The sequence below is a fragment of the Macaca nemestrina genome, chromosome 4, assembly GCF_043159975.1.
Source record: "Macaca nemestrina isolate mMacNem1 chromosome 4, mMacNem.hap1, whole genome shotgun sequence".
NCBI lineage: Eukaryota > Metazoa > Chordata > Mammalia > Primates > Cercopithecidae > Macaca > Macaca nemestrina.
Genome location: NC_092128.1, coordinates 49,472,861 through 49,486,332, shown reverse-complemented (window position 1 = coordinate 49,486,332; position 13,472 = coordinate 49,472,861). Strand labels below are relative to the sequence as shown.

Below are 13,472 nucleotides of genomic sequence, written 5' to 3'. Positions count from 1 at the left end.
AAAAGACACAAATGGTGCTGGAATAATTGGCAACCCACATGTAGAAGAATGAAACTGGATCCTCATCTCTCACCTTATACAAAAATCAACTCAAGATGGATCAAAGACCTAAATCTAAGGCTTTAAATTATAAAAATTCTAGAAGACAACTTTGGAAAAAACCCTTCTAGACATTAGCTTAGACAAACACTTCATGACCAAGAACTGAAAAGCAAATGCAACAAAAACAGAAATAAATAGATGGAACTTAATTAAACTTAAAAGCTTCTGCACAGCAAAAGAAATAATCAGCAGAGTTTACAGACAACCCAAAGACTGGGAGAAAACCTTCACAATCTATAATAAGACTAAGGACTAATATCCAGAATCTATAAGTAACTCAAACAAAGCAGCAAGAAAAAAACAAACAACCCCATCAAAAAGTGGGCTAAGGACATGAATAGACAATTCTCAAAACGAGATACATAAATGATGAACAAATATATAAAAAAACGCTCAATATCACTAATGATCAGGAAAATTCAAATGAAAACCACAATGCGACACCATCTTACTCCTGCAAGAATTGTCATAATCAAAAAGTAAAAAATAATACATGTTGGAGTGAATGTGGTGAGAAGGGAACATTTCTATACTGTTGGTGGGAGTGTAGTACAGCCACTACGGAAAACAGTATAAAATGGAATACTACTCAGCTGTGAGAAGGAACAAAATAATGGTATTAGTAGAAACCTGGATGGAATTGGAGACCATTATTCTAAGTGAAGTGACTCAGGAATGAAAAACCAAATATTTTATGTTCTCACTTATAAGTGGCAGCTAAGATATGAGGACAAAAAGGCATAAAAAATAATACAATGGACTTGCAGGGCTCAGGGGAAAGGGTGGGAGGGAAGTGAGGGATAAAAGACTACATATTCAGTAAAGGGTACATTGCTCAGGTGATGGGTGCACCAACATCTCAGAAATAATCACTAAAGAACTTGTTCTTGTAAAAAGAAATAAATAAATACAGAAAAAAATATATATATATATTTTATAGTGCACAGTGTACAATTTCAAGACAAATAATTAATTTATTTGTTTTTTAGTGAAAGTTTTTCACTTACATAATGCTGATGAAATTTGACTTCAGGATGCCTTTTGGATACCATTTTTCTAACCAGTAAAATAAGAAACATAATTATGAAAATTGCATGGCTATTCTTACTGATGACTGTTTTCTCAAGAGAACAATCCAACATAGAGTCTCCTACAGATATACATGAATTCCACAGACAACTGAGAATTGCTTTAAAAAAATTATTTCCTCTTGGCCTCTTAGGTAATTAATGGTAAGTAAAATCAATAGTTGTTTCCCCATAGTATATCATTACAATTACAATAAAGTAACTATTTTCTTTATATTTATTAAATTGTTCTTTCAATTTGATGTAGTGGTTAAAAAACTCTAAGCAATCTGAAGAACATAATTATAAAATAACATTTTCAAAAAATCATACAATCTGTGATGCCATTAAAAAGTGAAAGTTTCATTCATGGCTATAGATAAATGATACATTGCTGAGCCAGTATTAACATTCAAAATATCAGTTTTGTATTCTAAAGATTTGTGACAGTCTGATGGCAGGAAATGATTGCAGTAAGATAACAGTTGACCTGTTGCTTCAAAATAATGAACCAAACCTTTTCAAGAAAGCCTGGGGCACACAGAGGTCAAGCCTACCTGGAGATACTGGTAATGAGAAAGTGAAATAGCTAATTCTTATCTGATTCATTATCCAGGTACCAAAATTCCTGTGAGAAGCCCCATTAAAAACCAATGGATGTTGGCTTTTCCCAAAAAATCTGCCTCCTGGGAAACAATTGAGGGTCTCTCAATTTTGAGATTACAAAAAAGGAAAAGAAAGAAAAGGAAAAGAAAGGGAAAAAATGTTTAAGGCAAAAGAAAGTTCTCGTAAGTGTCTTTATGCGAAGTTTTAGGTTTGCTTTAAGCTATGCCAGAAATCTTTACATTAATGACATTTGGATGTGTGAACTTTGCTCTTATGAGTGCACTTGCCATGCTCTCCTTTTTCCTGTTCTCTTCTATCCTTCATTATCTCTGAACCTCCACCCAGTACATGGGGCTCCTGGGGATGCTCCCAGTTTTTTTACTTTTGAGAGCAAGTGAAAAAGTGAAATTCACAACCTTTATCTTAAAGAGTTATATAAGAAGAAAAGAAGTTTTGGAAACTTTACCAATGTATTAAAAAGTAGTGCCTTAAAGTTATCTAAGAAACTATTCTATTAGCTTCAAATGTCAAATTGGCATGTAATCAGCCTCAAAGCCCCACTTTATTGACTATTTTATGGGGGAAAGTACCTGATAATTTTGTTCGGTAGGGTTAATCCTCTGTGTGAGTACCACCTGCATCCCAGCAGCCCCTCCCCAGATTAGGCAAAGTTATAAAGAATATTCTTCCTTCTGTGAAATGTGATATACAAAATGGCATCTCTCTGGTTCAGAGGCCTAAAATAAATTTGAGAAGCGATTCTAAAGACTATCTGCATGACCTGCAACCTTGTCAAAACAAACAAACAAAAAATCCTGGAATTTTGCCTTGAACCTTTAAACTGGCCCAAACCTCAACAACCACAACATTCTGCAACACAGCTAAATTTCACCAGCACTGTGACTCTTGAACAGCAAAAACCAATCAACTATGGAATAATGTAGTAAGCCAGACTCCTTCAAAGTTAATTACTTGAAAACAACTTGTGTAATCCCCCTTGGCTTTCTTTTACATTACTACTCCCCTCTTTGTCTTCAGAACACAATTTGGCTTCTAGCAGGTTCTGTTCCTCAAATTGCAATGCCTAGGACCCCAGTAAATGACTTGTCTTACTGCTTTGCAGTCTAGTCTTACACTTTTTCTTGGTAGATACTTCATCATCAGCAAGCGAGTGGTGGATGATTGTTAGTTTTGAGCTACTGGACATTTTGATTGTCTTCCTTTAGCAACATCAGTTGTCTGGCTGAGATTGTGCAGCCATTCTTAGCACTCTGAGGTGACTTCTTTTGATAGATGGACAGTCAGAAGCTGAAGTAACTTGACGGCACCTGTGATTCTATTGCATGTCAGAATCAACCTACAGATTGGCACTAGATGAAGACACAAACGTGGAAGACATCACTCATTAGAGTGAGTATCCTCAGATCACTTTGCTTTTTTGGTTCATTTGTTGTTTCATTTCACTCGGTGGCCTTGGATGTTTCTAACTTTTGCACTCTGGGACTCAAGTGTAGGGAGGAGCCCCATCTTTAATGTCCTAGGCTTTTACTACAACTGAGCATTCATGAGACTATGGAAAATCCAGATACATATGTAGGTGGTCAGAAGGCACACATAACCCATTTTATGCATTGTGTCCACCAGAGCATTTTATTTAGCAATATTCTTTTGTGGAAGTAAAAGACTCACTAAATAATAACCAAGCCAACCAGGCTTGAAGAAGGATAAGTTGTATATTTTAGTTGTCATGAATACAATAATTTTAACAAAAGAACCAAATAGAATCTTCTGGTTCTAATTCTGAGCAAAGAAATGTGGCTTTGTTCAAAGTCACAGAGACACAGCACAGAGGGCCCCTGCTAGCACATCTGTCCCTGTCACAGAGGTCTCTGCTACCACACCTGTGCTCTGCCTCGGATTGGTTCTCAGACTGTGGGAATAAATTCAACTACACAGGATTATTGAATCCTCCCACATATTGGTTTATACAGCATAATATTTACGTTTTGTTCTCTCCAACATCACTATCAGATCATCTAATTTTTATAAGTCCATGATTAGAACATTGTAATTTTGTTACTTATGGTCATGTGAATCAACATTTTTTTTTAAACGGTACACTGTATTTATAAGTTAAAAAAATAATTATATTATAAATTCAAGACACTGCAAAGTTTCTGTCTTTAACACTTGAAGGAAACGCAGTCTGGAAGTCACAAAGAGAGCAGGTGTCCCCAGTATCCTGTGTAGAGGTGTGCTTGCACCAGGTCAGAGCTAGACAAATGTGCTTCAGTAGGTTTTCTTAAAGGGTGTAGTAGTGCACCCTGCTGGTATCTGTTCAGATCTTCTCAAATGTGTTTTGCCAGGTCTGTGCTCTCCTTCTTCAGTGTCACTGTGCTTTTGGTTTATACAGTCCATACTGTAAGACTCCTCTTCATCACACAATCCTTGGACTACTAGAGTTGACTTCCCAGAAGCACAAAGGGTAAAAAGTGCTTGGGAGGTCACATCCCACCAACTCCTGACCTTCCCCAGTCAATAACAAACGGCTGAGAGTTTGTCTTGCTTTTGCACAGAACAAATCTGAGAAGTAACTTAGACCCCAGAGTTTTTCTGTAGGATCAAGCTAAAGCTACTCTTCTCCAGACTTCATCGAGGATCACATCTTTGCTTGTCTTCTCCTTCTCTGACTTCCTTTTCCCCACTCCTTTATACGTTTCCTTAGAAAGAGTTCTATACTATTTCACTTGCACAAGATAATCTTTAATCTTGGGTTAGGATCTATTTTCAGATAACTTGACCTCAAACATGGGGCAAGTGTGAAAGCCAACTCCTACCTACAGATTTATTTGGTCACCAGGCTTTCTGACCTTAATGTCAGCAGTTTTCAGTTGTGAAATAGCAGCTGCTTCTGGGGAAGCCATGGGAGGTTTGGTGGGTGTATTAGTTATCTATTGCTGTGTAACAAATTACCCCAAACTTAACAGTTTAAACAAAGCACATTCATAATCTTACAGTATCTCTGTGTCAGGAATCACAGCACAATTTAACTAAGTCTTCTTCTTTAGGGTGTCCCATGAAACTATAATCAAACCATCAGACTGGACTGCAGTCACATGGGGGTTTAACAAGGTAGGATCCACTTCCAAGCTTACTCAGTGGTCGTTGGCAGGATTCAATCTTTTTGATTGTTGGTATTATTTCCTTGCTAGCTGTTGGGCAGAGTTCATTCTCGGTTCTTTGCCACTCAAGCTTCTTCGACATTTTTCAGAGAAGTGTAAAAGACGAGAAAGCAAGGCAGTGAGAGAGTGAGAGAGAGAGAGAGAGCACGCTAGGAAGATGGGAGTCACAGTCTTTTGTAACCTAACTACGGAAGTGATATCTCATCACTTTTGCCATATTCTTTTGGTTAGAAGCAAGACACCAGGTGCAGTCCACACTCAAAGGAAGGAGATTACACAAGGGCATGAATACAAGACTGTGGGATGTAGAACCCTCCCTCTGGAGCCTGCATTCTTCTAGGCAAACTGGCATAAGTATCTAGGGCTGTTTTTGGAGAATCCTGCTTGTCACTCTGGTTTCTTTTCATTAAAACTTTAATTTAGGCCGGGCGTGGTGGCTCAAGTCGGTAATCCCAGCACTTTGGGAGGCTGAGACGGGCGGATCACGAGGTCAGGAGATCGAGACCATCCTGGCTAACACGGTGATACCCTGTCTCTACTGAAAATACAAAAAAAAAAAAAAAAAAAATTAGCCGGGCGCAGTGGCGGGCGCCTGTATCCCAGCTACACGGGAGGCTGAGGCAGGAGAATGGCGTGAACCTGGGAAGCGGAGCTTGCAGTGAGTGGAGATCACGCCACTGCACTCCAGCCTGGGCAACAGAGCAAGATTCCATCTCAAAAAAGAACAAACAAACAAACAAACAAACAACTTTAATTTATACCTCAATGATCATATTCATAAGAAAATGCTATGGGGTTTATTATTCCACATAAAAAAGTAAAGCCTATATTTACCTATAAATATCACTTAAATGTCAGCATAAGGTAGAAATACTTGCAATTCTTTCACCTTTGGAATACCTTATAAAAATAAAATGGTTACAGTTCTGTCATGACAAATCATGCAGTATTGAAACGCAAAAATTTCTGCTGCCGCTTGGTTGGCATTTCCTTTGACACTTTCTGAAATGATGCTCAGATAATTTGCCTCTTTGCTCAATCTGGCTTGACAACTGGAGGGTATTTTATGCTGGTCCTCAAAGAAAAGCTCTGTGTCCACTTCAATGGCTCTAAAATGAATTAGCTCGACGCCTGGATATGAATGATTCATTGGATCTTATCATCCTCATGCTGGCTGCCTTGGTTCTCAATTCACTAATATAATGATTTCTAAATACCGAGTCCAGATGTTCCCTTGGGATGAGAAGGGCAGAGAGAACACAGGTGTGTGAAAGGATGAAGTTTGTTTAATTTTGAATTTTTAATTAGAATGTAGTTGTGGCTTATAGTCACACTGTGATAAAGCACTAATACGGTGTTATAGACAGTCTTATTCTCTCCATCTTCACTACTATGTGCACCTGTACGTATTCATTTTGCCCTGCATGATATAGGTCATAAATAAAGTCTAGTCAGTGGGGCTGCCTCAGCCATCATTTAGAATTTGGCCTTACACCTATCTAAAATTTCAGAAAAGATTGAGAAATCCCCGCCCCCACCAGTAAATGAGAAAACCAAGAGGCATTAAATAAAAAGTAGCAATCCTACGACAGACTGAGTGGCCTTTTATGCTCACTGATTCCAGAGTGAGCTGGAACTGTTGACAGGAACCACTGACCTTGTTTTAATATCGAGTATGCATGAAGGTTATCTTTGGTTTCCAGAAATTTTATTTAATACAGAAATGATTTTTAGTTGAATCATCATTGTGGTTAAGCATTATGTGTGTGTGCACACACACACACACATATATACACACATACACATATATATAATATGTGCATATATATGTATATATGTGTGTATATATAAATATATATGTGTGTGTACACACACACATGCACACACAACTAATAGAAAATAAAAAGGCTTGCTTTGTGTCAGAATGTTTAAAAGGCACTAAAATCCCAGGGCACCAGGCAGACACCCACTCAGCTGAACAAAATTTCAGTCATGCCATTCATGTAAATACACAAAGATGTAATATTGGAGATTCATTATTTTTCTTGTGGGATACTTTCTGTCTCGACAGTAATAAAATTTATACAATTGTTGAATCAAACAGATGTAACTCACATTTTGTCTAAAGGCCACAAAATCTGGATTCTTGAAGAATTAGATAAGAGAGAAAGCTCTTGTGTCAAAACGGTAAGCCCTGCACTGTCTACCCAGCTCTTTATGCTGCTGTGAAGGCACAAACAGAAGGTTAAAGTCAGATTTCTATCTACAGTTTAGACTTTCCCAAATGAAACAACACATTTGCTGAACAAGAAGCATGTAATGCCTCTTACCCCAGTTAAGTAACTTTCAGGTATTGGTAGTTGAGATATTAAGACACTAGGTGAGCAGAACAAAGCCTGTCAGAAAACCTGGGCTATTTTCTAAAATCTAACAAAATCTGATTCAAAAAGGACATCAATCTTACTTTTTAAAATAGTATAAGTCTAATATTTAAAATAGAATTGAGTTAAAAAATTGTCATCTCACATTTCCTTTAACCACATCCTTGGCAGGGTGTGGTGACTCACCCCTGTAATCCCAGCACCCTGGGAGTTCCTTTAAGCAACACATAGATTTTCATTAATAGATACACACATGTGTATACACACATGCCAAATTCTTTTGTAAAACAGGATAATATTGTAGATATTATTTTAAAACTGTGTTGAAAATATATCGTGAACATCCTGCACGTTATGGTAGCTATTGTTGGCTACCATCCACCCCCTATTTTCTTCCTATAAAGGATGTCTGTGAAACAGCAAGGTGTCCAATCCAAGGGAATGGATGAAGATTAGTGAAGCTACTCACAAGAATCCCATTCCCTGATTTCCCAGCCTCCTTGGAATGTAGGGTGAGCAATTATCCAGTCTGGACAAAAAAGGTCTAAGAGAAGGGAATTGGAGGGGTTCCAGAAAACTTTTGCTTTTCTTTCTTCTTTCTTTCTTTTCTTTGTCTTCCTTCCTTCTTTCCTTTTTCTTTTTCTCTTTCTCTCTCTCTCTCTCTTTCTTTCTTTTCTTTCTTTCTCTCTTTCTTCTTTCTTTTTCTTTCTTTCCTTTCTTCTTTTCTTTACTATTTTTTTTTTAATAGCATCTTGTTGTGACTCTGATCACTGCAACCTCCACCTCAAGCGATTCTCGTACCTCAGCCTCCCAAGTAGCTGGGATTATAGGCATGTGCCACCATGTCTGGCATTTTTTTTTTTTTTAGTAGAGACAGGGTTTTGCCATGTTGGCCAGGCTGGGCTTGAACTCCTAGCCTCAAGTCATCTGTCCACCTCAGCCTCCCAGGGTGCTGGGATTACAGGGGTGAGCCACCACACCCTGCCAAACATTTGCTTTTCCAATTAAATAAGTCCAGATGGCTATGTTCTTTCTTTTCCCCTTCCTTTTACTTTCTTCCAACTTGCATATAGATTTGAAGACTGGCACCTTAACGGCCATCTTTGGAGCATGAGGGGAAGGCAAAGAGGATCACAGACACATCATCCTTGAGCCTCGAGCCCAGCACTGCCTACCACCAGATTCCTCAATATGAGAGAAAAATAAACATAAATTGCCTCAGCCATTGTGCTTGGGTTTTCTCTTGCTTGGAACCAAATACATCTTTCATTTTTCATCTATCTCAGTGTTTTCTTAAATATAGGATATATGTCTTTGATGTTATGACTACGGAAACTAATTTCATGTCGTTTAGAACAAGTCACTAAATAATATTTTGTCAATAACATAAACATTTCTCATTTTACTGCAGTCATTTGGATTATATAAAGAGGACTTAAGTGTGACTTAAATAGTCATTTTTTGGTTAATTATCCTTTTATAAAATGCCTAAACAGGCTTATCAAGCTTAAAATTAATAATATTGTTTTGATCATATTTGTATTTATCATACTCTTCGTTCATATTAAACAATGCTTTTTTTTATTTTTGAGAAGATTATTAGCAGGCTTAGGGAGATATATTAAGAAAATATTGACTCAGGTGGCACACGCATATGGCAAAATTCTTGAGGATAAAATAGCAAATTATTAAAGCAGGAAAACACCATTCCACCATGTCACTTTTAATGGTTATAGACTGTACTCTCAGAAGAATATATTTGGGTGTCATATTTAGAATACTAACATCTTGCATGTTGTGGGCACAAACCGCCAACCAATGACCATAAAGCAAATGAAAGAAACAGATGCTAACATAAACCATTGGGACTGTGGGTGATATCAGCTACTTATCAGGCCTGATTGTAACAACAGTGCATTTAATCAGTCGCTTAGTAAAAACTACATTTAAGTTGTGACATGTTAGCACCAAATCTTTGCTAAATTTCTTCATCAAATAAATGTTTCAATTATTTCCTCAAGATGAATGACTAAAAGTTAAGTTTCTGGGAGACAATGACAAATAGTTTTTAAGTATTTTCATATTTATTTACCTAATTGTCTCCTGGAATGCTTATACCAATTCCATTCCTACAAATATTGTAAAAGACTGAATTTTTTTCTCAATCTTTCTATCATGTTTTTGTTTCATTCAAACACAAAATGACAATAAAAATAAATTCAACTTATCATATATAACATATATAACACACTTTTATTTGTTTTAATTTTGAAACAGGTCTATTTGTTCGTAATCATTTTCTTTTATTCATGAAATATGTCACAGCAATCTTTCAATTCAATATATATTGATCTAACAAGTTATTTCAAAATTTCAGTATATTTTAAATTATAAATGTCACACAATGTACTTTATTTTTAAATTGGTATATATTTGTATTTATTTATTGCATGTGATACTTTGACATGTATCTATAATGTGTAATGATCAAATCAGAGTATGTAGCTCATCCATCACCTCAAACATTATCATTTCTTTGCATTGGAAACATTTCAAACCTTCTCTCATAACTATTTACACGATGCACTTTGTAACAAACTAAATAATGTTGAGACATAAAATGATAGTGCTAGTAATTTTCACTCACCTTACCTACTTCACAAACATACTTACCTTGAGTCTATCTTTTTAGCAGAGAAATCTCATATTATTCTGTTTTTAAACACACATGTGCCAATATATAGGCATGTATAGGGACTTCAATTAGTTCTGTCTTAGAAAAATGAGATTTTAATAACAGTTTAGCAATTTTTGTCTCTGGAGTATCATGTATATCCCACCAGATCAATAGTTATAGATACGATTCACTTTTGATGCTGGGTTATACTACACAGTGTTAATATTTTATAACCAATTCAAACATTACCTACTCCATTGGCATATATACATCTACTCCCAAATATTTTGCTACCATTAAAAACGTCCCTGTAGACATACATGTTTCTACTCATGTTTATTGAATTTTTCTCTTGAAAAGAGATCTCCTCCATCTCACATCCACAACAAAATAGGATTGTTAAGTCAAACTATGTATGAGTTTAACTCACAGTTGTTACAGAATATGTGAGACTACATTTATCCACAAAATGTTCCAGTGTACACATTTCCCCATTTAATACTGGATATTACTAGTCTTTTAAATTTTGTTAATCTGATGTGTTTATTATTATTATTATTATTATTATACTTTAAGTTCTAGGGTACATGTGCTCAACGTGCAGGTTTGTTACATATGTATACTTGTGCCATGTTGGTGTGCTGCACCCATCAACTCCTCAGCACCCATCAACTCGTCATTTACATCAGGTATAACTTCCAATAGCATCTCTTCCCCTTCCCCACTCCCCACAATAGGCCCCGGTGTATGATGTTCCCCTTCCCGTGTCCAAGTGATCTCATTGTTCAATTCCCACCTATGAGTGAGAACATGCGGCATTTGGCTTTCTGTTCTTGCGATAGTTTGCTGAGAATGATGGTTTCCAGCTGCATCCATGTCCCTACAAAGGACACGAACTCATCCTTTTTTATGGCTGCATAGTATTCCACAGTATATATGTGCCACGTTTTCTTAATCCAGTCTGTCACTGATGGACATTTGGGTTGATTCCAAGTCTTTGCTATTGTGAATAGTGCCACAATAAACACACGTGTGCATGTGTCTTTACAGCAGCATGATTTATAATCCTTTGGGTATATACCCAGTAATGGGTCATATTGTATTTCTAGTTCTAGATCCTTCAGGAGTCGCCATACTGTTTTCCACAATGGTTGAACTATTTACAATCCCACCAACTGTGTAAAAGTGTTCCTATTTCTCCACATCCTCTCCAGCACCTGTTGTTTCCTGACTTTTTAATCATTGCCATTCTAACTGGTGTGAGACGGTATCTCATTGTGGTTTTGATTTGCATTTCTCTGATGGCAAGTGATGATGAGCAGTTTTTTATGTGTCTGTTGGCTGTATGAATGTCTTCTTTTGAGAAATGTCTGTTCATATCCTTTGGCCACTTTTTGATGGGGTTGTTTGTTTTTTTCTTGTAAATTTGTTTGAGTTCTTTGTAGGTTCTGGATATTAGCCCTTTGTCAGATGAGTAGATTGCAAAAATTTTCTCCCATCCTGTAGGTTGCCTGTTCACTCTGATGGTAGTTTCTTTTGCTGTGCAGAAGCTCTTTAGTTTAATGAGATCCCATTTGTCAATTTTGACTTTCGTTGCCATTGCTTTTGGTGTTTTAGACATGAAGTACTTGCCCATGCCAATGTCCTGAATGGTATTACCTAGGTTTTCTTCTAGGGTTTTTATGGTTTTAGGTCTAACATTTAAGTCTCTAATCCATCTTGAATTAATTTTCGTATAAGGAGTAAGGAAAGGATCCAGTTTCAGCTTTCTACTTATGGCTAGCCAATTTTCCCAGCACCATTTATTAAATAGGGAATCCTTTCCCCATTTCTTGTTTTTGTCAGGTTTGTTAAAGATCAGATGGCAGTAGATGTGTGGTATTATTTCTGAGGGCTCTGTTCTGTTCCATTGGTCTATATCTCTGTTTTGGTGCCAATACCATGCTGTTTTGGTTACTGTAGCCTTGTAGTATAGTTTGAAGTCAGGTAACGTGATGCCTCCAGCTTTGTTCTTTTGACTTAGGATTGTCTTGGCAATGCAGGCTCTATTTTAAAAATGATGTTTTCTTGTGGTGTATTTACCATGAGTTTCAGAATATTTTTTATTTATTTCTTTATTTTAATAATTTTCAGTTATCTTTTATAGATTGCCTTTCTTGCTTATTGTATCATTTCTATTTTAATTTTTGCTGCTTTTGAATTTATAGTGCTGTGTGTGTGGGGATGGGTGGGTGTGTATACACACAATTGTCCATATACAAATGATGGTCCATATATATATATGGAATATTAAATTTTGATTACAATAAATGGTTCAAGTGCTTTCCTAGTCTATTGTCTTTTAGCTTTCCTCAGTGTAAATTTATCTATCTATCATCTATCTATATCTATCTATGTCTTTTTATCCATCAAGTTTTATTTTCTCATATAATAAAATGTGGCTAATTTACATATAGACAATAGAGATTTTATTTTTGTGTTAAGTGTGTTAGGCTTTTAACTTTATTTTTGTTAAATTGGTTAGGCAATCATTTGTTAAGCAAACATTTTTCAGGAGACTGAAACAACACTTTTATCAGTGGTGTGCTCCAATTGTTAAATTTTTAGGAGTTTTGCATGCTGGTTGGTATGACATTGGTAGCTTATAATTGGCTATAGTCTAAGCATTTATATCACAGAAACTGGTAAACTCTACATCAGTCTCCCCACTACCCCACTCCAGTCCCAGAGAGCTGAATGTTAAACATTCTCATCACTTTTTAGTCATATGTGTTTTCCTTACATCCTTGGGCCTAATGCTGAACTCTATATTTCAATCCTTTCATCTGTTTGTTTAATGATATAAAAGATATTATATTTACAGTAGATCTGTTTCAGAAACTGATGTAGCAAAAATAATTTTTAAATATTTTTGCAAAAATCTTTTGGCATTTCTAACATTTACTATATATTTTAAAATACTTTCAACAAGTTGTCACTCTCAAATGACTAAAAACGAGCAAAAATTGTCATTTTGACTGAAAATTGATTAAATCATGCATTTGTTTTGGAACAGTAGATGTTTTTATAATATTACATTCTTCCATTTGGTGAAATTATTTTTCTTTGTCCAGCATTTTAAAGAAATATATTTATGTCCTCTTAGGCTCACTGTAATAAGTCTACTTGTCTTAGTTTTATTAATTTAAATTGTGAAACTGAAATAAAAACATAATTCATTCACTTTTTTCAAATTGCAAAGTTGATGTGCTCCTAATGGAACTGAGCACCCTTTCTTATGTGACACTTTTCTCATGTAATTAATTAAGTAAGAGGAAATTGCTAAGTAGATATCTATCTACTTATCTAAATTATTTTTTTAGAAGTTTTATGATTTCAGAACCTACATTTACATTTTTAATACATTTTGAAGTAATTTTTGTATATTATGTAAAACAATAGTCCAATTTTATTGTTT

The 13,472-nt window shown here is 35.9% G+C and overlaps 1 long non-coding RNA gene across 4 annotated transcripts in view; it reads left to right on the top strand.

Moving 5' to 3' along the window:
* Window positions 1-8,550, top strand: part of LOC105475286 (uncharacterized) — a 54,512-nt gene extending 45,962 nt beyond the window's left edge. For all 4 annotated transcript variants that reach the window (XR_983249.3, XR_011621642.1, XR_011621644.1 and 1 more), the window contains 5 exons: window positions 1,092-1,334; window positions 1,786-1,957; window positions 3,069-3,185; window positions 4,844-4,907; window positions 8,412-8,550. This is a non-coding gene — a long non-coding RNA (uncharacterized lncRNA). The remainder of the gene's footprint in view (window positions 1-1,091; window positions 1,335-1,785; window positions 1,958-3,068; window positions 3,186-4,843; window positions 4,908-8,411) is intronic.
* The last annotated feature ends 4,922 nt before the right edge of the window (window positions 8,551-13,472 follow it).